Source organism: Danio rerio, chromosome 9 (genome assembly GCF_049306965.1).
Source record: "Danio rerio strain Tuebingen ecotype United States chromosome 9, GRCz12tu, whole genome shotgun sequence".
NCBI classification, from domain to species: Eukaryota; Metazoa; Chordata; class Actinopteri; order Cypriniformes; family Danionidae; genus Danio; species Danio rerio.
In genome coordinates this window covers 51281442-51307260 of record NC_133184.1, presented here as the reverse complement: position 1 = coordinate 51307260, position 25819 = coordinate 51281442, and the positions used below count along the sequence as shown (strand labels likewise).

The window sequence follows — 25819 nt, the reverse complement described above, 5'->3', positions numbered from 1 at the left end:
GTTTAACAGAGCAAGGAAATTTTCACAGTATGTCTGATCATATTTTTTTTCTCTAGAAAAAGTCTTATTTGTTTTGTTTCGGCTAGAATAAATGCAGTTTTTAATTTTTTGAAAGCCATTTTAGGGACAAAATTATTAGCCCCTTTACAGTGACGAAGGCAATGACACAAAAGCTCCAATCAGGTAGCGAATCTCAGCAGTCCCGCCTCCATTTTCAGATGTCTCCGTTTTGCCTTATCCACACTGAGATGGAGCAGCAGCTTTTCAGAATGAAAACGGTCTCTCCAGCATTTTCAAAACGCTCCATTTTCGACGCTCGAGAACTCCGGCGTAGTGTGGACGGATGGCGTAACCGTAGCCAAACTTATTCATTTTAAAACGAAAACGCATTAGTGTAAATGGAGCCCTAATCGGTAGAGGAAATTTTGGGTTTTAAGAAAATGTTAAATGTAATAGAGCCCCGTTACATTATTCCTTCATAAGCCCATTTCAGTCAGATAATTCCTGCTTTCAGGTCCACTGAAATGGCAGGTGACAGTCAAATCAAGCAGATCTGTGCTGTCTAAGGAAAAGGTGGACACTCATCTTTCTGAAAAAAAAAAAAAAAAGATTGAAACTGAGTTCCATATAAAAACTACATTTTTCTTTTATTTTTATTTGTTTAACTACTACAATATTATATTTATGTTTTTATAAGCAGTTTTTTGGTTTTGCATATATAAAAGGATTTGTTTATTTGATGCTAAGCAGAAACCCCAGAAGTATAGCTCTATCTATCGCTGTTTAAAGTAAAAGAAAAAAAAAACAAGATCATTTTTTTTAATGTTAGTTTTAATACATAAAAAAATTAAATCAGAGAAATCCTCTGTCTTTTTTTGCTGAAAACATAGCGACCCATGACACCGTGTCGTATCGAACCAAACCGTGATTTTTGTAAACCGTTACACCCCATTTATTTATATATATACACACACACGCACACACACACAAACAGTTGAAGTCAGAATTATTTGCCCCCCTGAATTACTAACGTCCATGTGTATTTTTTCCCAATTTCTGTTTAACATAGGGAAGATTGTTTCAGCACATTTCTAAACATAATAGTTTTAAAAACTTATTTCTGCTAACTGATTTATTTTATCTTTGCCATGAGGACAGTAAATAATATTTTACTAGTTATTTTCCGAGACATTTCTATTTATCGTTATCAAATAACGGTAGTTCAAAAGATATTCCAGATTTGGAGAGCATTACAGTAGATAAATGTGTATATTCTTACTTTAGCCTGAAACCACACATTAGAAATCCCCAAATCCTCTGAAATCTAAGCTGCGCATAAAAAGCATCTTGCCTTCAAAGTAATGGGAGTATAAAAGTTAGTTTGAATGACTCCCCCTCCCAAATAGGCTTTGTGCATTAGCGTCATCTCCAAACTTTTCTAAAGCATTAAACAGAAAATTAGAATAAAGCTCTTGTAATAATGACATCCTCTGAGGCAAAAGTCCTAATCCACTTGTCGTGTGTCTCCCAGATGAAGAAATGCGCTGACTAATACCACTCTTAGATGGATGAGCTGGAAACACTGGCATTATCAGGAGGACAGATAACAGCCACACATGCACACACACACACTTTCTTATGTCGGTATATAGTCTACAGAAGTGGTGTGGTGGATATATACATATATACATAAGTTTATAGTAATCCTACCTACAGTATTGCAGTAATGGTGTGTGTGTGAGAGAGAATACAGTATTACTGTTTTAGATTAGTGGTGTTAATGCAGACACCTGACAGAGCTTCTCTTTATTCATCTCTTCACTGACTCTTCTCCATCTGCTCACTAAAGGAAATCAGACTATCATTATTACGGGTGTAGTAGAGTTGGGTAAGTGGTTTAAAAGACTAATTAATTACTAACTGCATCACTGAATCTGTATTTAAATAACTTTTGTAATTACTTTGTCTGAAAGTTATTTAATTGCTTGACCAGAAATATCTAAAATTCTCCTTTTAAATACCTTTAAATCCCTATATATTGCATATTATAGTTAATTGCAATTAAAATATTTAAATTATTTAAATTTTAGTCAAACGAGGCATTTAACTTTATTTAAAAAATGCATTGCAAAGGTTAAAACTAGTATTAATACTGGTGCAGTAGTGTTGGGTAAAACTAAAAAGTAATGTTATTTCTAGAGGAAAAAAATAGTGTTGGGTACACTAAAAATAATGTAAGCTCTTCAAACTAATTTAAAATAAGTTAAATCAACACAATTCTTGAGTTTTTTTAGGGGACAATTTAATTGTTTTATGTTCAATCCATATCAATTTTTTTAAAACGAATAAATTAGCCTAATTGCTTTATGTTATTCCAACACAAATCCATTGTATGGATCCCAGCATTTTTTACTGTGTAAGTATTGGAGTATTTGCTAATTGCACCATTAAAAGTGTACATCAATTACTTTTCTAATTTATCATTAGTTTTTCTAGAAATTTCAGAACCCTTGTCATTTTTCAAAACGCTAGACACAACATTAAAAACCATTAACAAAATTACACATTTTTACAAATGCATATTAAGATGAACACTTTAATATGTATTTGCATAATGTGTATGTACTTACAGTGCATTATTATTGTCTATTTTTAAATAATATTAAATTACATATATTTAATGTATGTATGTATGTATGTATGTATGTATATATATATATATATATATATATATATATATATATATATATATATATATATATATATATATATATATATATATATATATATATATATATAAAGTAAAAGTTAAAGTCAGAATTATTAGCCCCCCTGAATTATTAGACCACTTGTTTATTTTTTCCCTAATTTCTGTTTGATGGAGAGAAGATTTTTTCAACACATTTCTAATCATAATAGTTTTAATAACTAATTTCTAATAACTGAGTTATTTTATCTTTACCATGATGACTGTAAATAATATTTTACTACATATTTTTCAAGACACTTCTATACAGCTTAAAGTGTCATTTAAAGGCTTAACTAGGTTAATAAGGTGAACTAGGCAGGTTAGGGGAATTAGGCAAGTTATTGTATAACGATGGTTTATTCTGAAGACTATCGAGAAAAAAAATAGCTTAAAGGGGCTAATAATTTTGTCCCCAAAATGGTGTTTAAAAAATTTTTAACTGCTTTTATTCTAGCCTAAATAAAACAAATAAGACTTTTTCCAGAAGAAAAAATATTATCAGACATACTGTGAACATTTCTTTGCTATGTTAAACATCATTTGGAAAATGTGAAGGGGGCTAATAATTATGACTTCAACTGTATATTCATTTATATATATTTTTTATTATTTATTGTTTGTTGATATCTGGTGAGAACAATTGCATTAAAATATAGCAAGTCAGATAAACTTGCACTTAACCATTTATTTAGATGTTTTGTCCTATTTAAAGCTACTTTTGACTGTGTTCAAACCCAGAAACAGAAAAATTATTATGATTTATGATTTTCAGTATATCTGTGCTGTAAAATAAAATTAATGCTAGGCGCATTTAATAACCCTGTTTATGGATTCCTTAAAAAGTAACTTGACAGCAAATTCCCGCCCCCTTTGAATTTTTTCACAACGTCAATCAACCTTGCTATGCAAAACAGAGACTATCATCTTACTGCCCATTGGCTGCTTGTTTCCTAGAGCGCGTTGTGATTGGAAGGCGCGCCTGTCAGGTAACAGCATCCGCCATAAGGTTCCGTGGCGCAGAGCACTCGGTTTCATTCTCACACACTCACTCAAGGCGGCGGGAGTCTGGAGGATGAAGCGCTTTGAGCGGTAAGTGAAACGCGTCTCTTTTACTTCTCTGGCTGGTTGTTTGCTGCTCAGACACGCGGTGATGGATGGAACCTAAGCTCTGCTTGTTGTTGTGGATTTGTCATGGATTGTGGAGTTAGTTTAGCGTGATTTAGTGCGCTGAAGTCAAAGGCGGCGAGTATTAGTGTTAGATCCGAGTGTCGAGTGTGGCGGTGACGCTGTCCGAGGTTCTGAAAGTCAAAAAAGCTTCAAACTGCACTTTAAAACACTGTTCCTGCCGTTATTCCATAGTTTATTTATTAAAATCGAGTATTAGAATGGAAAATCTGTCTAAATAGTTAAATTAATAGCATAGATCTTAATTAACTTACGACTTTCGAAGACCGTTTGTATTAGGGGGGAGCGAGGACGAAAGTGACAGTTAATTTTCTGTTTACGTTTAATTCAGTTCATGTTTATTTGTATGGCGCTTTTCGGTCTATTTATCTTTCCATAGTAGCTTTGACAAAAGGTTTTACAGGTTATTACATTTTGTCAAAATCAGAGAGAGTTAGTTGTGTATAGAGTGGACAGTAGTCAATCTGCAGTTTGACAAAATACAGTTTGCTTTCAAAAAAGGTGATGTCTATGTGTAGTATGTGTAGACAGGGGCGGATTTAACCAATGAGCAAGGTAAGCGGTTGCTTAGGGCCCCCAAATAAATACCTATATATATATATATATATATATATATATATATATATGTATATATATATATATATATATATATATATATATATATATATATATATATATATATATATATATATAAAACAAGTTTTCTATCATATGTTGTATGGTGAGGGTCAATTTATTTATTTATTTTTTTCATTTGAATGTAATCATTACATCTGCGCAAATGTGTCGTTTACCTTCAATCATGGAGCAGTTCAATAGTCATATCAGCAAAGATTTAGTTTAAAAACGAATTGTTTATTTATTATGTTAAGTTGTGAATTTATTTTAAGAAAATAAATGGTTTCAAAAGTTTTACAACATATTGCTATTATTTTGCATAAAGATAAAATGTAAAAAAGGAGATTGAATCATATAAGAAAAAAAAAACAGCTAAATAATATTTAAACAATTAAAGTACAAAAGGTGCATTTTAGAACTTTTGGGCCCCTTGGCTGGAATTGCTCAGAATCAGAAAGAGCTTAATTGGCAGGTATGTTCACACATATGAGGGATTTGTTTTCGTGACAGGGCTTCTACAGTGCAACAGAATTACAGAGACAGGACAAAAAAAAAAAAAAAAATGAAGTGAGTAGTGAAGTCAAATATACAAATTAACAAGTGTACATACAGGTGTATTACTATATACAACTTTACATGCTGTTATGTGCATATTGGCATGTAAAGTAAGTTGTTAAGTGCCCCAAAAAGTAAGTTGCTCAGGGCCACAAAATCACTAAATCCTCCCCTGTGTGTAATATATTTTCAATTAAGTGATCTGATCTGATAATGTTTAGTGCAATTTGTGTATTGCTTCAGATTTCATGTGCTGTCCTCGAAGTCCTACCAGTCTGTTAATAGACATACCCTTATCTTACGTGTATAAGTTTACAGTGTTTGCATTCAGATTTCAGATGTTTTATTAAATTAAGATATATTTCTAATTATAATAATACTAATTCTTAATAATTAAATTTTGTAATGCTGGGTTACTTTTGAAATATTTGATGGAACTGAAATGTTAAATGACAAATTAACCTAATAATTTTTGCAACGACGAAGGACTAGATATGTTTGCAGTTATCATTATCAAGGTCATAGTCGAGTGTAGTTCATAGCTTCGATATACTGTTAATTTTAACCCTCTGTGTTACTTTTGTCATTACTGATGGGATCTTAAGTATCAATATGCAATTTATGTTTAACCCTTACGCGCTGTTCAAATTTACTACCCTTTTGTTATGTTAGAGATGAAAACATAGACTGAATTAAACTGCTGTAAAAATCCATCAGATATATAATTTTTTTCATATTTTTGCATAAATCTGTTAATCAAACTACTTTTTATATTGAAAATTTAATTTTTTTTCTCTCACCAAACTAGTGACATCATTTATGAATTTGGCAATTACAGAGTTAAAATTCTGTGAATTTTATTTATTTATTTTTTTCTAAGTAATTAAAAGTTTTGATCAGGACTGAGGTTGATTAATAGACATACAATTATCTTTCACATTTGACTTAACAGTGTTTACAAATAGATTTCATTTTTACAGTAATTTGCTGTAATCCTGATGCCTGCCTTAATTTCACAATAAGATTCTGAATACATAAAATTTAACAGGTAAATCCTGTAAAGTGACACTATTGTAATTTACTGTGAAAAGTTACAGTAACGTTGTGAAATTCTGGAAATTTATTGCAGTTTACCCTTTTGTTTTGTTCGGAATGAAAACATCCACTGAATTAAACTGCTGTAAAAATTTATTTTAATTTTTTTTCCATAAAACCACAGCGGAATGACTCGCTAACTTATCCAGTATATGTTTTACGCAGCGGATGCCCTTCCAGCTGCAACCCATCATTGGGAAATATCCGTACACACTTATTCACACGCACATACACCACGGACAATTCATCTAAACCGCATGTCTTTGGGCTTGTGGGGGTAACCCGAGCACTCGGAGGAAACCCACATGAACACGGGGAGAACATGCAAACTCCACACAGAAACGCCAACTGACCCAGTCGAGGCTCGAACCAGCGACTTTCTTGCTGTGAGGCAATCATGCTACCCCCTGCGCCAAATTTGGCAATTAAAAAGTGAAAATCCTGTCATTTTCTGACCATTTTAGTAGTTTTGATCGAGACTGAGGTTGATCAACAAATTTATGCAAAAACATGTGAAAAATATTAATCTGGTGCAATTTTTACTGCAGTTTAATTCAGTGGATGTTTTATTACGAGTAGCACATTTGCACAGAGTTGATTGAAGTTTTTTATTTATTATTTTTTTTATTAAAGCATTTTCCTAAAATGTATGTCAAAATGATATTCCAAAAATCATTCAAATACAGATAAAACTATGTCCAAATTAAGACTCAAAATCACCACAGAGTGGATGAAAACATCCCCACCAGCACATAAGGGTGAAGATGAAAAAACCTTGATATTAATAGAGCACATTTGTGTGTTAACAACTACAGCTTATACAATGTCTAAAACATTATCTTTTAAAAATATATTTTTTATTTAGGAAAATGATACTTTAATCTCTACTCTATACTCAACAAATCCGTCTATACACTTTTATTATAAATCATTATTTTGTGACGTTTTTATGAATCAAAAGTAAAAATGACCATACAATTTGGGCATAAATGCATTCCTCTTATTGTACTGTGTGGATTAGTGTTGCTTATTTACAAGTTGGAAGGTTTATGATGCATGTTGTTGTTCATTTAATCTTTTAGTGTTGTATGTTGCTGATGGCGCTGTGTGAACAATACTGTGATCTGTCTTTGGTGAACTTTAAATCATTAATGTGGCTATTCTATTTTACAGCGTGTGTTATTTTATAATAATAAAGCTTAATATCAGCTTTGTTAGTGTATATAGTATTATGGTTTGGACCATGTACAAATAAATTATTGTGGTTTCTAGTGCATGCTCTCATATTCGTAAAGTTTGTTTATTAGATTGATTTGTTTTTGAAAGAAAAAAAGTCATTCACAACAATGCTAATTGCATTTAATTGCTCTCCTAATTACTCAAAATGTTTAATTGTACTTTCACAATGTCTGGAAATAAATCATCTTTAGTCTGCCAAAACATTGCTTATTACTGCTATGTCAACTTTGACGTATAAAGACAGCGTGTCAGTGAATTTTAAAAAAAGAATTTCTTTTTTTTTTTGTCTCCCCAATGATATGTCCTCTTTCTCAAACAATTTTTATCGCCTGCTTTCAAAGTTCATTGATATTCGAGTCATCTGCCCGTGTTTTACTTTCTGTGAAGACATAAAAAGACTATTTTCTTTGTGCAAGTGTCAGTTTTAGATGTCTTTTGAAGCATACGTTGCATTTGTAAATGCAGAATTGGCCAGATCTTTCATTTTGACTTATTCATTGTTGTTATAATGCGTAATTTAATGCAACCACATTATAGATAATTAATTCAAGGATGAGTTTTCTGTTAATATAGAATAAAAACACCATGCTTTGGTTGCAGATTTTTCATAAAGTGTTCATTTTTCATAGGAAAAATGCTTCATTTAAAACTGCATCTCGGTTTAAGGTGAATAGTCCTCGAAAGTGACATTTTAATACAAATAAGTGGTTTAACATGGCATAAGCTCTCTTTGATGCATTCTAAACATCTGGCAGAACATAAAATGGGTCATTACAATGAAATGGGTGCTTTTTCCAATTAGATTAGGAGGTTTTTAACACAGCATGAAATGGAAAATCATCTTTATTGTGACTTATATCTGTGTGAAACGGCTTCTAGAACCAGAATATCTTGTGCAGGGCGGGACTTGGTTTGTGTCCAGTAGGAATTGATTGGCTTATTGTGCTTTAATTACTGTGATCTCATGTGAGTGACAGCTTGCTGGAGGGATTGTTATTGGCCAGCACTAGCATCAGTGCACACAAAATCAGAAAGAGACATTTATCTGAAGGAAAAGATATTGCTCTTTTTGTAATTTATGAAACATTTTGAAATGATTTATTGAAGGCACCCAGTATAATACAACTCAATGATAGTTTATGTATATTAAAAATAGTGTCATGCATATTTAGGACAAGAGTAATTTGGTGGAATATATCACTTTATTTAGGAATCACAGTTCAGGCCTAAAATACTATTAAGATTTTTATACTTTGCACATGTAAATAAAAACGCTAGCTTTTATTTTAATCATTTAAAACAGTGGTCCCCAACCTTTTTCTAACTGCAGACCAGTCAACCCTTGACAATTTTACTACAGACAGGGTGTTGAAATAATAATAATAATAATAATAATAATAATAATAATAATAAACGTGAATCCACTGTGTACTCATATGGAACTTTATTAACGCATTGCTCCAACATTACAAGGCTATTATAACATTAGGAAGTAATAACTTTATTAACACATTGCTCTAACAATATAACATATTATAACATCAAAAACTGTCCGCAACGTTAAATCAATGGGAGCCCTGTGCTTGTTTTTTTGCAACGAGATGGTCCCATCTGGGGGTATTGGCAGACAAAGACACCCGAAGTGTGTTGCTTATGTCCAGTCTACTCCTTTGCCTTGTTTTGGTGGCTGTCACTGCAGAAAACCCCGCTTCACACAGATAGGATGTTGGAAATGTCAACAGAGTTTCAGCGCTATGTTAGCGATCTCTGGGTATTCTGCCATGACTTTAATCCAGAACACCTGTAGATGAAGTAGTATGTCCCCCTTTATTATTGTCCCAGACTTGAATAATAAATAAAACAGAAATAGCCAATTAATTCTTGTGCGGCTCGGTACTGATTGATCCACGGACTGGTAGCGGTCCGCAGCACGGGGGTTGGGAACCACTGATTTAAAATATCATCTAGTTTATTATGAAACAATTCTGTTGTATGTTTTACTGGTGTATAAATAAGTATAGAATAGAATAAGTATGTTGTTTGCATTTTCACGAACATAAAAGTTATTCTAATTGATGATGTAACATTATTTAGACATTATTTTTTTTTGTTTTTGACCATAATGCATTTTTTAATGTTTGTAAGGACATAAATTAGCTAAGAATAAATGACAGTTTTAGTTTTAGACGGCTTCATCAAGGTCATTCACTGGTGCTTGAGAATTTAATGGAAATATTTAATTAATTCCTTTTAAAATCTAAACGGTTTATTGAAAATAACCATAGTAACAGAGTTGAAGGTTTCTCTTTCGCTGAAAAAATAAAGCGTAAGATGCTCCAAGAGGCTATAATTGATTCTGTTTAGTTTGATGTTGCATGTCTTTGTTCAAGGTCAAAAAACTAGAGCTTCATCAAAGGGAATTTACTGCTGATATTTCTTCTAAAAAATAAAACTCTTTTCAAGCATCATTTGTTGATAACCATGGTAACAGAACTGGTGAAACATTAAACATACAACATTGTCCTGTACTGTCAAATATAAAGTATAAATGAAGCACCAAGAGACTTCAAGTTGCCCTTGTGTTAACGTTTTGTAATTATAGCAGGGTTATTTTTTACAAGTGTAAATAACTTAAAATGGCTAACACAACCTAAACAGAACTTCAAATGTGACAACTGAACTAAACTTTTAATTTACCAAAACTTCATCTATGTTAAGCTGCTTTGACATACATTGTAAAAAAATGCAGAAATAAGGTTAAATTGAATTGAATACAGGTAAATGAAGATGAAATGACAGCTTAGATGTAAATATTTGCTAATACAGCAAGAAGTTTAGCAGGTTGCAACGTCATGATAAAAGAAATATAGAAAACTGACATTTTATGCATGCATTAGGAATGTCTCTTATTACACTGTTAGTTTTTTTTTTTTTGTGCAGTTGAGTACGTTATAAGAAATATATTCAAATATATAACAAAATATATTCAGGGCTTGAAATTGCGACGTTTTAGTCTCATATGCTCCCGAAATTTTATGTAATCAACCTTAAAATATATTTGGGAGCATTTGAAGAGTTCAGATGCAAAGACCTCTAAGTGCTATCTAAAATTGTCTTCTAATATTAGCATTTTTATCAGGCTCCCATGTCTTGATTCAGTAATTTCACTTTTATGGCAAATAATAGGTTACTTTCATCACTTTTAATATGAAATAACTGAACATAAACATTAGAGGCTGAGATAAAGGCTCATTGTAGGAGAAAATTTCAGATGGCACTTGTGTGACCAGTTTTCACTGCAAAATGTTCACCGAATGCGCAGATTTTTTGTAATTTGAAATGTATTTATTTAACAGGGACATTGCTTATTAATCAACAGTAAAACCATAAATAAGCTAGAATTAGCCACAAGGGCTATTTTTCATCTATTGCCCCTGCCAGATTGTAAAAATGTGTTTTTTTTTATTTTAGGTTACCTTATTACACATACAATCACAGTAAACTTACATACAACAAAAGGATAAAACATATAAGAATTTCATTAAAAGCTAGAGAAAAGAATTTCACATGATTACCAATTTGATTTGCTTTTAGCCATGTCTTCAACTTGTATTTAAATGTTGAATAATTTGTAAAACCCCTTAAATCAATAGGAAGTGTTTCAGAAATGACTGGCTATGACTGAGAAGACTGACCGTGCAAAAGTTGTACGTCTCCTCTAGTAATAGACTGTATTGCTCGACCATTGTTATTCTTGTGTGTCACAAACTCACAAATTTAAGACATTCATGTAGAATGCATCTTTGCACCTGAAATGCGAAAAGCAGCGCTCAGAAATAGTTTAAAACAGTTGTCACATCAACTTGCTGCTGTAAACAAAGCCTGCAATGCTTCTCCCGCCTTCAAGCTCTTCTTATTGGCCCACTGCTCTAGAACTGAACACAAATGGATTAATATCAGCTGTCAATCACTCAGTCAATGCCTTCTGGAGCTCGTGTGCTTCCTTGCAATAGTCTGTTTCGTGCAGAAATAGCACGTGTGGCCTTAAACCATATCAGTATGAAAGATATTGGATAATGCAATAAATTTGTTAATTTAAAACTTGTTGTAACCGTGCTCTTAATTGGTAAGTGCGACTAAATTTTGGGTAAACCTTTTTTTTTTTTACCCAAACAGGTCAACATTTGTACCTTAAAGGTACATATTAATACCTGAAAACAAATGTTTACCTCAAAATACCTTAAAGGAACAAACATTTAGCCTAAATGTACAAAACTGTATCTTTAATGTGAATGTTACCACACCCCAATGACTTTTGAGAGTGTGGGATGCTCATACTGTGCATAATGCACATGTTGGTTTCAGTAGAATCACCTGTTTCTGTTCTCATCCACGCTGACAGTAATGGCTTTGCTTTTGTTCCCTTTACCGTGGTTCTCGAGTTGCTGTAGGAAAAAGCAAAATAGCTGTTTGATGAGGATCGTTCTTTCCAGGCGTTTGTCTTCAGGGCGAATCAAAGGCAGTAAGTCACTTGTCTTGTTGTAAGGAATGGGCGCCAGCTCGTGCTTTCTCTGGGGTTTATTTGAAATCCAATATGAATTGTGCTGACGCTTTGAATTTGCTTTTGTGACCTTGGCTGCGTTTTCTTGGCAAAGACAGCGTGGTATTGTTTAAAATGTGTTCTGCAAGTCGTCTCCCTGAGGGGAAAAGTCTGCATCAGAAGCTTCTCTTTACATCCCAGGTGTTTTTATGTTTCTGTCGCTGATGCTGAAATGCTCTCTGTGGTCTTCAGTATTCCCTGGAGGTCTGATTTTTTATTTTTTTATTTATTTTTTCTCTGAGGGTAATAAATGCAGTTTTATGCCTGACTTGTGGCCTCAATGCAATCATTGCTAAGTGAATTCTTTTGGAAAAATATATAAGGCTTTTCGAATACACGAGCTCTAAGTGTACAATCCCTCTGAGCGTATTTATATCTGCTTTGCTCATGTTTTAATTGCTGTTTAGAGTCCGGGCGCTTGACATTGACGTATTGATCAGGTCTTAGAAAAGCCTCAATAACAGGCAGATCTAATTGATTAGCCGGCATTGACATGCAGGGGCATTATGCCTCAGCACGAGCACGGACTGCGAATATTGACGTGTGAAATTAATTCCAAGCATGAGCGAGAAATGACTTTCACTTATTTGGGCTTGTTGTGCCACTGTTCTAATCTAAACAGCTCAAGCCATTTCCCGTTTTTCGCTCTTCCTCTGAACACACATTCCAGCGCAAAAGGTATTTGGGAATATCGTGGTCTCTTTGAGCAAATTAGTCTCCTCAGCCAAAACGCATTGGCAGCTTTTGCTCTTGTTATCAAGCTTTTGGTTTTGAACCTTCTCCCGTGTGTTTAATCAGCTCATTATACTGCTATATCTCCAGTCTTCTTTAATTTGTTCTGTTAGACAGGCCAGGAAAGCCGTCTCCATTTAAAGGTGTTCTCCGGGGAAAACTTCGGCAGCAGACAGAGAGGGTGTTAAGCGGAGGGCAGCCGATAATGATCATCTCCCCGACTACTGAAAGTTGCTTCTAATGATCTGCAAATAAAGCAGAGGTCGCCACTATTGTGTTTGCTCATCTGAGGGATGCTCTTGACGGCACTTCTGGGAAAGGCAACATGTAGCACTCACGTAATCTTCTAATTATCAATTAGCAATCTCATAATAGTCTTACCCGTGTCAGATGTGTACAACAGAGATCATATTGTTGTAAACATTCGATTCTGAAGGAGCGAGTGTTTCTTCTCTGCGCCACTTTGCGGTCGTGTGATTTATCAACCTGCCACTGCGATTATATTATACCTGCATTATTTGTATACATTGAAAATTTCCTCTAATATAAAAATGTCCCTTTTTATTGTATCATAGACCGTCAGTTATTTGAAAGATGGTTATTTTAGGGTGAGGCTTTTTTTGTCAGATTTTATGGTGGTGTTATTTGGTGATGTCCCGTAGAACCAAAAACTGCATTTATTGATTAAAAATACAACGATATTGTGTTATTGTTAATAAACCTTATTATAATGCAATGTTTTCCAGCTGGGGCGGCAGGCCTTTTTTACACAGATCTACCAACTACCTGTGGCGTTATTTTAATGACAAATGTATGATCGCAGTATTACTAGTCAAGATCGCATTTATGTAATAGCCTACAAGCATGCAAATCTCGTTGCTTGCGTGCCGATTTCCTCTGCTCGTGCACAAAACGTCTTGCACGCCCCTTCTTGTGCGCTCTCAAATAAACACTGCTAAAGTGCAATTTAGTGCGTTTATGTAACAGGTATGTCTCCAACATTTAGGAATATTTGCTAGGAATATTTATGAATGTCTCCAATAGACCTACAGAGTAGTATTAATTCGTCCTGAAGTAAAGTGAAAAGACTATACATAGTGTTTGTTGGCCTCACGCATCACACATCACGCACATGTTAGTCAGCACGTAACCTTAAAGGGTTAAACAAATAACGCACAGCACTAAAACTGTTACAGAAAAGTTTGTGCTGTTAATCCATTTACCTTTGAACGCATTTTGGTGGGATTTATAATCCGCTATTAAAAAAACACGGCAATGTTTTGAATTAAAAGTTATGTAGCCATGACAGGATCCATTTTTGGCTTGGGGCCCCGCCATAGAAGAATAAATGTAGCAGAAACCATGTAATATAAAATTGCTGATTTCACTTCGAACTTTTTTATGATGAGGTTTTTATAACAATCCAAAATAGGTACAGTGTTTGCAAAAATTTGGTGACTATTTTAAAGTATTAAGCGAATATTTTGGAGTTAATTGGAGGATTTCGTGTTAGCAATAATTACATTAGCACTACTATATCTTTTTAATTAGTGTGTCGCCAACTCGAATAGTTTAAATGATCATGAATAAATAAATATCAAACTGAAACTGGTGGTTGAGTGAATTTGCTCACCAGTGGTGTATAGTAACACATTACAAATACTCAAATTACTGTAACTGAGTAGTTTTTCTCAGAAATTGTAATAAGTATTTTTAAAAATGTGTACTTTTTTACTTTCCCTTGAATACATTTTTAGTGCCTTATTCCTCCACTACTTTCCTTCAACCTGCAGTCATTACTGCTTTTTTCAAAAATGTTTTTGTTTGTAAACTTTATTGTCCCTCAAGAGGAAATTTTCTGTGGACTCAGTACTTCAGCAAGTTCTGACACAATAAAAATGATAAAATAAGCAAACATGTAAAGGGATTGACAATGTATGCAAAATATCGAACAGTAGCTATGTTTCCATCCAAAAATGCGAATTAACTTTATGCGCAAAATTGGATTATCGCATAAAAGTTGTGCGAATGAGGGATCGTTTCCATCCAACGAGTCAAAGCGAACAAAATCGTCACTTCCTAATTAACTGGCGCCAAATATCAACAATAAAAACTGCATTTGCTGCAGTAGGAGAAGCTGCATCAATCTTTTCTAAATGAATGCGCCTCAGAAGACAATCCTGACAAGCAGTGAGCGCGCAGTGGCGTTTGAAGGTGTCAGACGGGGAGCACAGGCGCTCTTGATTCTGGAGGTCATTAATAATATAATAACATTAATACTGAAATGGTAAGGCGTTTTATAATGACCAAAACAACATTTCAGATGTTTTATAATGTGCTCAGCCTGACGTTTTATCCATTCACACACATTTTAAGCATCACATGATCTCTTTACAAAATCACATGACCTTTTTTAATGTGCATACTGGAGTTTGTGCGGTAAAAGTGTTTCGATCGCAGTTTATGCGCATCTTTTCCTATCGAATAAATAGTTTATCCTACCCAGTTAGGTGCATTCGTTTTTTTTATGTGCATTTTCAAAATGTATGCGCATCATGGCGTTTCCATCAACTAGATTTTTTATGCGCTTATGCAAAATGCGCATAAAATAGGTGGATGGAAACATAGCTAGTGTTCAACAGTCTGATTGACACTGGGATAAAAGAGTTCTTAAATCTGTTCCGCTTTCAGGGAAGGTTCTGTATCTTCTACCAGAAGGTAAAGGATCATAACATGGGAAGAGTACATGAGATGGATTGTTTTTACGTCTTTTTGCTTCATTGAAAGTGCATTGTTTGTAAAGTGTTAGAATACCAGTAAAGGTTTCTGATCCTATTAGTCTCATAGCAATTCTGATATGAAAAATGTTTGATTTCAGATTTACAGAAAGCTTATCATACCATGTAGATATACCATACCTGATGACACTCTCAAATACAGCCTGACAAAATAAGTCCATGATTTTTCTTGTCAACACCATAGAACCATAACCTTCGTAGAAAATAAAGTCTTTGGTGAGGCTTTTCACAAATCCAATTTACATGAGTGTCCCATGTTAGAGACCTATCTATGTAAATTCCCAAATTTAGTACTCTTTCCACCACTGGTGCTCACAAATGCTGATATTCAGACTACTCTGTTGTGAAATCGCAAAAACATACTTAACGGTATTTGCTGGTGGAAGGTTCACTTCGTGTTCGATCTTTCCAGTGCACAGTGTTAAATTACATTAAATTGAACTAATTCCTGAATATATTTATCCTCGTTTTCTATGACTCCAATCATAAGCCAGCATCAAGACGTTGATGCACGGGGTTGCTGTTTTTTAACATTCAAGTGTTGCGTATAGATTACTTCCAAAAAGAACACAAGTAATCTGGACAAACTATACACCAGTCTATATATAGTCTATCTATTGTAGCTTGTCGTTTTTCAACGAGAAGCTTATAAAGAATGTATTTGCTAAATTTGTGTAAGTTTTACAGAATACGCTTGAATATGGAGTGCATACTTATCATCATAACTAGATAAACACATTCATTGCTATACATCATGGTTTATTTTAAAAAGGTAAGAGTCCTCAGAACAACATCCTGTAGAACAGATCATATTTTTAACACTAATGGTATTTACAGGGACATATGATCTAAGAATAAAGGATTCTGTCGCTGTCGCCACTGCCTCGCATGGTTTAGGATTGGTAGAGCTACGCATCTATGATTTTGCTCTTCAGTGTGTGAACTCTCAGTAATGATTAAATCACACTGAACTGAGCTAAACTGAACTGAACTGAACTTAAACACTAAAACCTGAACCACACTGTTCCAGTTACTATGACCATTTATGTGAAGCTGCTTTGACACAATCTACATTGTAGAAGCGCTATACAAATAAAGCTGAATTGAATTGAATTGATTACACTAAATAATTATCATAAAGAGGTTAACAATGTCTATGTTTGCAATTGAATGCATTTGCCTCACCTATCTATCCACATATGGACTGTCTTTCTAGAATGGTCAGTTTGCTCTGTAGCTCACCTTGTACAGTGTTGTACTTGTCCTCTAGAGCACTCGGGTTCGAGTCCAGTGAATCAAGCTTCCACAAAAAAGATACAAGCAATGTAAAATAAAAGTAAACATATGGTTACAGTGTATTTTTTTTCTTAAAGCTGCTTTTTAAAACATTGTTGTTTAGTTTAGGGAAGGTTTTAGGTCAGTGATTTATTAGGTCATCTGAACGACAAGCTTTGCCTTTTCCTGGATGTGAATAAGAAGGATGTGTGCCTGAAATGTACTACAAAATATACTCTTAAGTAACATAATGTCGGCGACGCAGTGGTGCAGTAGGTAGTGCTGTCGCCTCACAGCAAGAAGGTCACTGGTTCGAACTTCGGCTGGGTCAGTTGGCGTTTCTGTGTGGAGTTTGCATGATCTCCCTGTGTTGGCGTGGGTTTCTACGGGTGCTCCGGTTTCCCCCACAGTCCAAAGACATGTGGTACAGTTCAATTGGGTAGGCTAAATTGTCCGTAGTGTATGAGTGTGTATGGTTGTTTCCCAGAGATGGGTTGCAGCTGGAAGGGCATCCGCTATGTAAAAACGAGCTGCATAAGCTGGCGGTTCATTCCGCTGTGGCGACCCCAAATTAATAAAGGGACTAGGCCAAAAAGAAAATTAATGAATGAATAACATAATGTCCACCTATTTCCATTTCCACCCTTATTTCTAGGCTGAATAAATTGCATGTAAATTCGAACTTCTATTAGAGACTAAATCACATGTGTAAAGTGACATCATATCACCTCAAATATCACTTAAATTACTATTGCCAAATTGTCAGTATACTGTCATTTCTACGTAGATTGCAATACCATTTTGCACCACTATTAGCTTAGAACTGGCAGTCATATGTGACTGAACGGAGTTGGATGTAAAGTCTTCTCTAGCTCTCAAAGCCAAATGAGATTCATCTGTTCAGGCGTGTCTGCTGTAAATGCATCCAAGCAGTTCGACCCCTCTGAACTGAGTCACACCAGCAAAACTCTACCTGAATGCACGAGAGGCTTTTTACAATGCCACGCGGCCACACACACACACACACACACACACACACACACACTCCCTCACAGCAGCATAATGCAGTTTTCGCTTTCACATCACCCTCCTCTCAGCTCTCACTAAGTGAAGCTCTTATCCAAGGCAAAGGATTACATTTTTGCCCATTTATGTAAATGGATATCTACTGAAGCAGTTCAGATTAAACGCCTTGTTTGCTGCAGGGAACGTCAATAATATTTCACAGTCGGGATTTGAACCACTAACCCCTCTGTGCTCTTTTTCCTGCAGAGCATCACCTAACAAAAGTATTGGATAGGCCTGTATCACGCACTCCGGTCGAAGTAATGTCACAGCCACTCAAAGCAAATGTTCTGGGGATTTGGAAAGATTTTACATGCTTTCGATGCTCTCTGAGCAAGAAGAAATTCAGGTTCTGTTTTCACTTCAGAGCTCGCGAGCATCATTTACTGATGTCTAGCATGACCAAGTGATATTGCTAAATATTTTTAAAACTGGCTTTATGGAAAATAATTATTTATCATTCATTCTTCATTCATTCATTTGATCATTCATAACCACTCTCGGGATTTAGTGTGGTAATGAATACCTATATGGCAATGTTGATATATTTGGTCTTGGCAGCATAGATCTGGGGACCTCGCTTAAATGATCTAAAATGATTTGGCAGATCTTGAATCTTTTAATCTAGATAACTGATCTCTGGCTCTGATCTCTAAAATGTCTGGATGAACTGATCTGAGATCGCTGCGTGTGTTATGAAGGACAGATCTATTAATCCTCGAAATCATGATCAGCAATGCAATGATTGGCTGACGGCACAGCTGCTTAATGACATCATCTGATTAATATTCAATTATCCTTGTGAGCAAAATTACATAAAATTTGTAGTAAACAGTTTGTAAAATATAATACACTATAAATTTCCACATTTGTTTTGGGCTGCAGGCTGTACAAGATACAAAAGTATTTAGCTATTTATTTAGTTTGACATTTCAGAGTAAATTTTCTTTATGATAGTAGCCTAGGCCTATTTAAGTTTCTTAATCAGTGAATTTAAATTAATTTTGCATCAAAAAAGCATTTTGATATTGGTAAAGGTGTCTGCAACTTCTGCAAAGCCTCAAGTAACCAACATATTAGCTGTCAAAACATGCGCATGACTGCATAAATTATTATTCCTTAAAACAAACAAACAAGAACAGTTGAATATTGTGCACGCTGTCTATTATCATAAATAATTGTAATGCTGGGTCAGTACCTTAAAATAGTATGCGTTTGTATCTAAAAAGTCCATATTGATAAATGTTCTCTTTGTTCCTCTTAGGGAAAACCAGCCCGATTTTGTACTTTTAGTTCGGAGTGCAGATTGCATAAGTTTTATTTATATATATTTTTAAAAACTTATGTATGTAAACCTAAATATTATCAGTTATTTAATATTAAATTTCACTAATTATTATAAATTATATTATATAAGCAATTTTTTAAAACTATTTTACTATTTTCCCAAGTGTATATAACTACTACTGTAAGAAAATATCAGCATTAGGTACATGCTTTCAGTATCACCTTTGCTTAAAATGAGCTCATCTAATTCTATCGACAGGAAATAAACCTGCTCCCCAGCAGATTAGAGCTACCAGACCTGTTGCTATGACAACAACTCTCGGATCAGTTTTAAAAAACGAAACTATCCTGGATCGTGCAAAAATCGTTGATAACCAAATTTCTTGCATTGAGACATTTAGTAATTTTAGCACATTTCCTCCCAAACTGCACTGATTTAAATCATTTTAAAATTACAGTGTTTGGTCCCACTTTATATTGTGGCCTTAACTAATATGTACTTGCATATGATTTAATAGTTTGTTACAATGTATGTATTGTGTAAATGCATGTATTTACTGCTTATGCTTGATACATGTATGTAATTACATCTGTAATTAGCTATCGTAATTACATTTGTAAATACACTGTTGACTATCCCTTACACCTCAACCCACCCTTAACCCTACCCATGCCATCAAACCTGTCCATAACCCAACCTCTATCCCAACTCAAAAGCACCACAAGTGTTCTCAAATACATTGTATTTATTTTTTTGATGTAAGTACATAGTAGTTAAAGACACTTAACATAAAGTGGGATACAGTGTTTTAACAATATTACAAAAATTATCTGATGATAATCTATTCATCTACACTCTAAAAAATGTGATTTTCAAATATGGACAAACCTAATAGAAGGATAATTGTTTGATTACATTTATTTTACAAGTTTTAAGTAAACAGTTTGACCCCAAATACAAAAACAACAAATAATTTATTATTATTTTTATAAATCAAAACTATCTATTTTGTTTTCTCTATGCAAAACATACTCGGTTGTCTTTCTCTTTTGGCTTTAAGGTGAAATATGACCTAGTGTGTGATTCACTTTGAAAACAGGTGATTTACTGTGACTGATATCCTGAAAGAAGAAAAAGAAATAGAAATCCCTCTCACGGTTAAGCTGTCTGACATATCGCAGCATCTCAAATCATCCCAGATGAAAAGATTCTTTCCTACAACCCAAAATCTTTTCCTCCCACTTTTCAACATCACTCATCTCCACTTTGACTCGAAGTACATTTCAGAAAGCAAAGCCAGTTTTGTTGCCATCTGTCTTGACTAATGTAACTTTCCAACTGTTATGAATTGAAAATGATTGTATTATAGTCTACAATAATTCAGTAATGAAAATCTAATGATAATCTCTTGAAAAAAATTAGCAAAAAGTGATTTACAGTGTTGATGTTTCTTTTAGTTTAAGGTGAAATATTATGTATCTAGTCATGTTTTGCAGGTGGCTTCAAAAAGTGAATTTCTAAAAGCACGTTTCAGAACGCAAATCCAGTTTTGTTGCCATCTGTCTGAGTATTTCCTGACTAATGTAGCTTTCCACCGCTCACAGATCTTGCTACCTTGTTCAGATTTGATCCATCAGATTGCCTTCATCTAGTTGTTTTTGTAAATTTAGGGTGAAATATGATCTAGTTATTTTATTTTTTTTTTTTGGTGAGGGGTTTGGATGCAGACTCTGTGCACTTGCAAGCTGAGCTGCATGCAATGCTTTTTAATGTGCACACCTAACTCCACCCCTAACCCCACCCCTCACAGTGACATCACTAGATCCACTGAGTCCATTGTGTCTGACATTGCATATCTGGAATATGCAGTTTTGACTTGCAAATCAAAGTCTTCATCCAGATACTATTGTGTTTTTGTGTGATTCACATTGAAAGCAGCTGGCGTTTCAGAAAAGCATTTCAGAAAGCGAATTGAGTTTTGTTGCCATCTGTCTGAATATTCCCAGACTAATGTAGTTTACCGTCCCTCAGAGATTTTATTCTGTTCAGATTTGATCCATCAGATTGCCTCTGTTGTTTTTAATGAAAATATGTCAAAAATGCCGTTTCTCCTTGTAGATTTCCTGTTTCTTTCATTTATATTCAGGGAGAAATATGATCTAGTCATGTTTTTGTGTGATTTAGAATTTCAGAAAGTACATTTCAGAAAACAAATCCAGTTTTGTTGCCATCTATCTGAGTATTCTCAGACTAATGTAACTTTCCAACTGTTATAAATTGAAAATGATTGTATTACAGTCTACAGAAATTCAGTAATGAAAATCTAATGATGATCTCTTGAAAAGTTTTAGCAAAAAGTGACTTACAGTGTTGATGTTTCTTTTAGTTTAAGGTGAAATATTATGTATCTAGTCATGTTTTGCAGGTGGCTTCAAAAAGTGAATTTCTAAAAGCACGTTTCAGAAAGCAAATCCAGTTTTGTTGCCATCTGTCTGAGTATTCCCTGACTAATGTAGCTTTCCGCCGCTCACAGATCTTGCTACCTTGTTCAGATTTGATCCATTAGATTGCCTCTATCTAGTTGTTTTCGATTTTCATGTAGATTTATGGTTTTTCTTTTAAATTCAGGGTGAAATATGATCTAGTTATTTATTTATTTTTGGAGAGGGGTTTGGATGCAGACTCTGTGCACTTGCAAGCTGAGCTGCATGCAATGCTTTTTAATGTGCACACCTAACTCCACCCCTAACCCCAACCCTCACAGTGACATCACTAGATCCACTGAGTCCATTGTGTCTGACATTGCATATCTGGAATATGCAGTTTTGACTTGCAAATCAAAGTCTTCATCCAGATACTATTGTGTTTTTGTGTGATTCACGTTGAAAGCAGCTGGCGTTTCAGAAAAGCATTTCAGAAAGCGAATTGAGTTTTGTTGCCATCTGTCTGAATATTCCCAGACTAATGTAGCTTACCGTCCCTCAGAGATTGTTTAAATTCTGTTCAGATTTCATCCATCAGATTGCCTCTGTTGTTTTTAATAAAAATATGTCAAAAATGCCGTTTCTCCTTGTAGATTTCCTGTTTCTTTCATTTATATTCAGGGAGAAATATGATCTAGTCATGTTTTTGTGTGATTCACATTGATAGCAGGTTTTAGAATTTCAGCAAGCACATTTCAGAAAATGAATCCAGTTTTGTTGCCATCTGTCTGAGTATTCCTAGACTAATGTAGCTTACAGTTCCTTGGAGATCTTGCTTAAATTCTGTTCAGATTTGTTTCATTAGATTGCCTCCATTGAACTGGTTTGAATAAAAGTCATTGTATTGCAAAAACCCCACCACATTTTTTTTTTTTTTTTTTTAAACAAAAATAAAAATGTAATGATAAACTTAGGAAAATATTTCCCAAAAAATGAAAGCAGCCTACTTTATTACTTTTGGTTTTAAGATCAAAGGATTCAGTCATGTTTGTGTGTGATTCACTTTAAAGGCAGCTTCAGAAAGTGAATCCAGTATTGTTGCAATCTGTCTGAATATTCCCAGACTAATGTAGCTTACAGTCTCTTACGAATTAAGTATTGGTTTACAGTCTACAGTATTACAATCATGATAATCTAATTATAATAAGCGCAAATTGATTTCATTAATTCACATTGATTTCTTGTTTCTTTTAGTTTTAAGGTGAAGTAGTATCCAGGGCTCAACAAAAAGGACTGCCTGATGGCCCGAGGCCAGTGTGAGAGACGCTCGGACAGTAATTGCGTGCAAATGCAGTCTTAGAATCGAGAAACAGTTTGTTCTTGTAAGCCTTAAATGCTACCTTGTCTGTGATGTCGTAAACATTATATTGCTTTTTAGTTGCTCTTATCTGATTGGATGTTGTGAGCATGTTATTTTTGTTTGTAACTTGATAACCAGTACAGCGAAGGCACGGCAACATTGTAGCAACATCAAATTATGAGGCTAATAACTTGGAAGCAGACGTTTATGTGGATACAACACGTCGAAAAGAATGAAGCGGGGTTTTGCACAGTTTGTCGTCAGTTTGGCAAAGCAGCCACCTTTTGTTAAATAATTGTGAACTGCAATAAAATACCTGCACATTTTCCATACTGCTCTTTTTGTTTTCATAACTCTTCGAGTTTATTAATATATTAAAATACATTAAACACAATAAATTGTAAATTCACAGACGTTGTTTTTGATGCAGTATTTGAAATATGTGGCTTAGAAATAGCCATTGACTTTTTTTTTTGTTTTGTTTTTTGGTGGGACCAGTGAAAATTTTGGCAGGGCAAGTAAAAATCTGAACCACTGGCCTGACCAGGCCAGTTTAAAAAATCCTAAGCGTTGAAACCTGGTATCTAGTTGTCATATGTTTTGTGATTCACTTTGAAAGCAGGTGGTTTCAAAGTAAATTTCTTAAAGCACATTTCAGATACCTAGACTAGCTTACCGGGATGGAGCAGAATTGCTTAGTTATTATGTAGGTAATGCCACAGAAAAAATTACCTTCGCTTTTTCTTTTTCTTAAATTCTGTTCAGATTTGTTTAATTACAGTAGATTGCCTCTATTCACTTTGAAAGCAGCCGGTTTTAGAAAGCGAGTTTCAGAAATTGAATCCAGTTTTGTTGCCAACTGTCTGAGTTTTCCCAGACTAATTTAGCTTTCCATCCCTCTGAGATCTTGCTTAAATTGTGTTCAGAGTTGATCCATCAGATTGCCTCCATCTAGTTGTTTTCAATACAATTCATTGTATTACAGTCTACAGTATTACATTAATGAAAATTTTATCAATCTTTGAAAAGATTGACAAAAATGCACAAATGCTTGGTTTTCATGTAGATTTCTTGTTTGCTTCTTTTTTCAAGGTGAAATAGCTTTTGCATATGATTCACTTGAAATCAGCTGGTTTTAGAAAGTGAGTTTCAGAAATTGAATCCAGTTTTGTTACCATCTAGCTGCGCATTCCCAGACTAATGTAGCTTCCCATTTTGTAATATTTTAAAATCATCTTATTACAGTCTACAGTATTACAATTATGAAAATCTAATGATAATAAGCACAAAATGACTTATTCGTCATGTTGATTTCTTGTTTATTATGGTCTTTAAGGTGAAATAATATCTGGTCATATTTTGTGTGATTCACCTAGAAAGCTGATGGAAGCACATTTCAGAAACAAATCCAGTTTCGTTGCCCTCTGGCTGAGTATTCCCAGACTAATGTAGCTTACTGGCATGGTAAATTCTTAAATTCTATTCACGTTTTGATTGCCTCTATCTACTTGTTCACAATACAAAATCAGATATCATAGTCTACAATATTATAAAAATGAAATTTTAATGAATCCTTTGAAAATTTTTCCAAAAATGGCAAAAGCAGGAATTAACAAAATGCTTAGTTCGCAATGTTACAGAAAAAAGCAACAACTTTGTCTTATTTTTAGCCTGCATACTACTTTGTCTTTTACTTTTAAAGTGAAATATGATTTACAGTCAATTTTTTTGTGGTTTTTACTTTGAAAGCAGCCGGTTTTGCAGTTTTCATTTTTTTTTCTCGTCAGATTAATGTCGCTTACCATCGTTCAGAAATCTTGCTTGAATTCTGTTCAGATTTGATCGATCAGATAACCTCCTTCTAGTTGGTTTGAATCAAAACCATTGTATTACAGTCTACAGCAGGCATGCTCAATCCTGTTCCTGGAGATCTACCTTCCTGCAGATTTCAGTTGCTACCCTGATTAAACACACCTGAACCAATTAATAAGGACCTGAACACCACTTGATAATTATAGGCAGGTGTGTTTGATATGGGTAGCAACTGAAATCTGCAGGAAGGTAGATCTCCAGGAACAGGATTGAGCACCCCTGGTCTACAGTATTTCAATAATGAAAATTTAATGATAGTCCTTTAAAACAATATTCCCCAAAAATGCAAAAGCAGAAATAAACAAAATGCGTAGTTGTCATGTAGGTGATATCATATAAAAAATAAGAAAAATATCATTAATGTCTTTCCTTTTTTTTTTCTATATATAATTTAGCCTACTACCTATTACCAGCCTGATCTCACGAGAAAACGTAAGTATTTTACGTTTTGCCAGTGTAGTGGCTAATTCGTACAAATTCTAATGAGTTCAGTCGTACGAAATTGTACGATTTTTAAAAAGGAGGCGTGGCACCTAACTCCACCCCTAAACCCAATATCATTGGGGGATGAGCAAATCATACTAAATTGTACGAATTAGACCGTATGAATTTATAGGAATTAGCCACTAAATCAAAAAGTTACGAATTGCCATGAGATTGTGTTGGTTTTACAATGAAAGTTTAATGAATCCTATGCAAATAAATGTCAAGAATGGACATAAATGCTTGTCATGTAGAAGATATCACAGAATTATTTTTATCGTCTTTGTTTTTCCTAAATGTAATTTAACCTCCATTCTTGTTTCTTTTGTTGCCATCTGTATCAGTGTTGCCAGACGTAGGATAATTATCATATTTGTACGATAATTTCGACCTCTGTACGATGTACGATCAATAATGAGAAAAATCCTATAATGTACGATAATTTCAGAATTTTATGGCATTTAAAAGTAACTTCACTGTAA

General features: G+C 34.2%; 1 protein-coding gene across 11 annotated transcripts in view; it reads left to right on the top strand.

The window, feature by feature from the left end:
- The first annotated feature begins 3782 nt into the window (after positions 1 to 3782).
- The window catches only part of b3galt1b (UDP-Gal:betaGlcNAc beta 1,3-galactosyltransferase, polypeptide 1b), a 370122-nt gene continuing 348085 nt past the window's right edge, over positions 3783 to 25819 (top strand). For all 11 annotated transcript variants that reach the window (XM_009300444.5, XM_068223680.2, XM_073913219.1 and 8 more), the window contains exon 1: positions 3783 to 3838. The gene's annotated coding sequence lies outside the window, so the exon portion shown is untranslated. The remainder of the gene's footprint in view (positions 3839 to 25819) is intronic.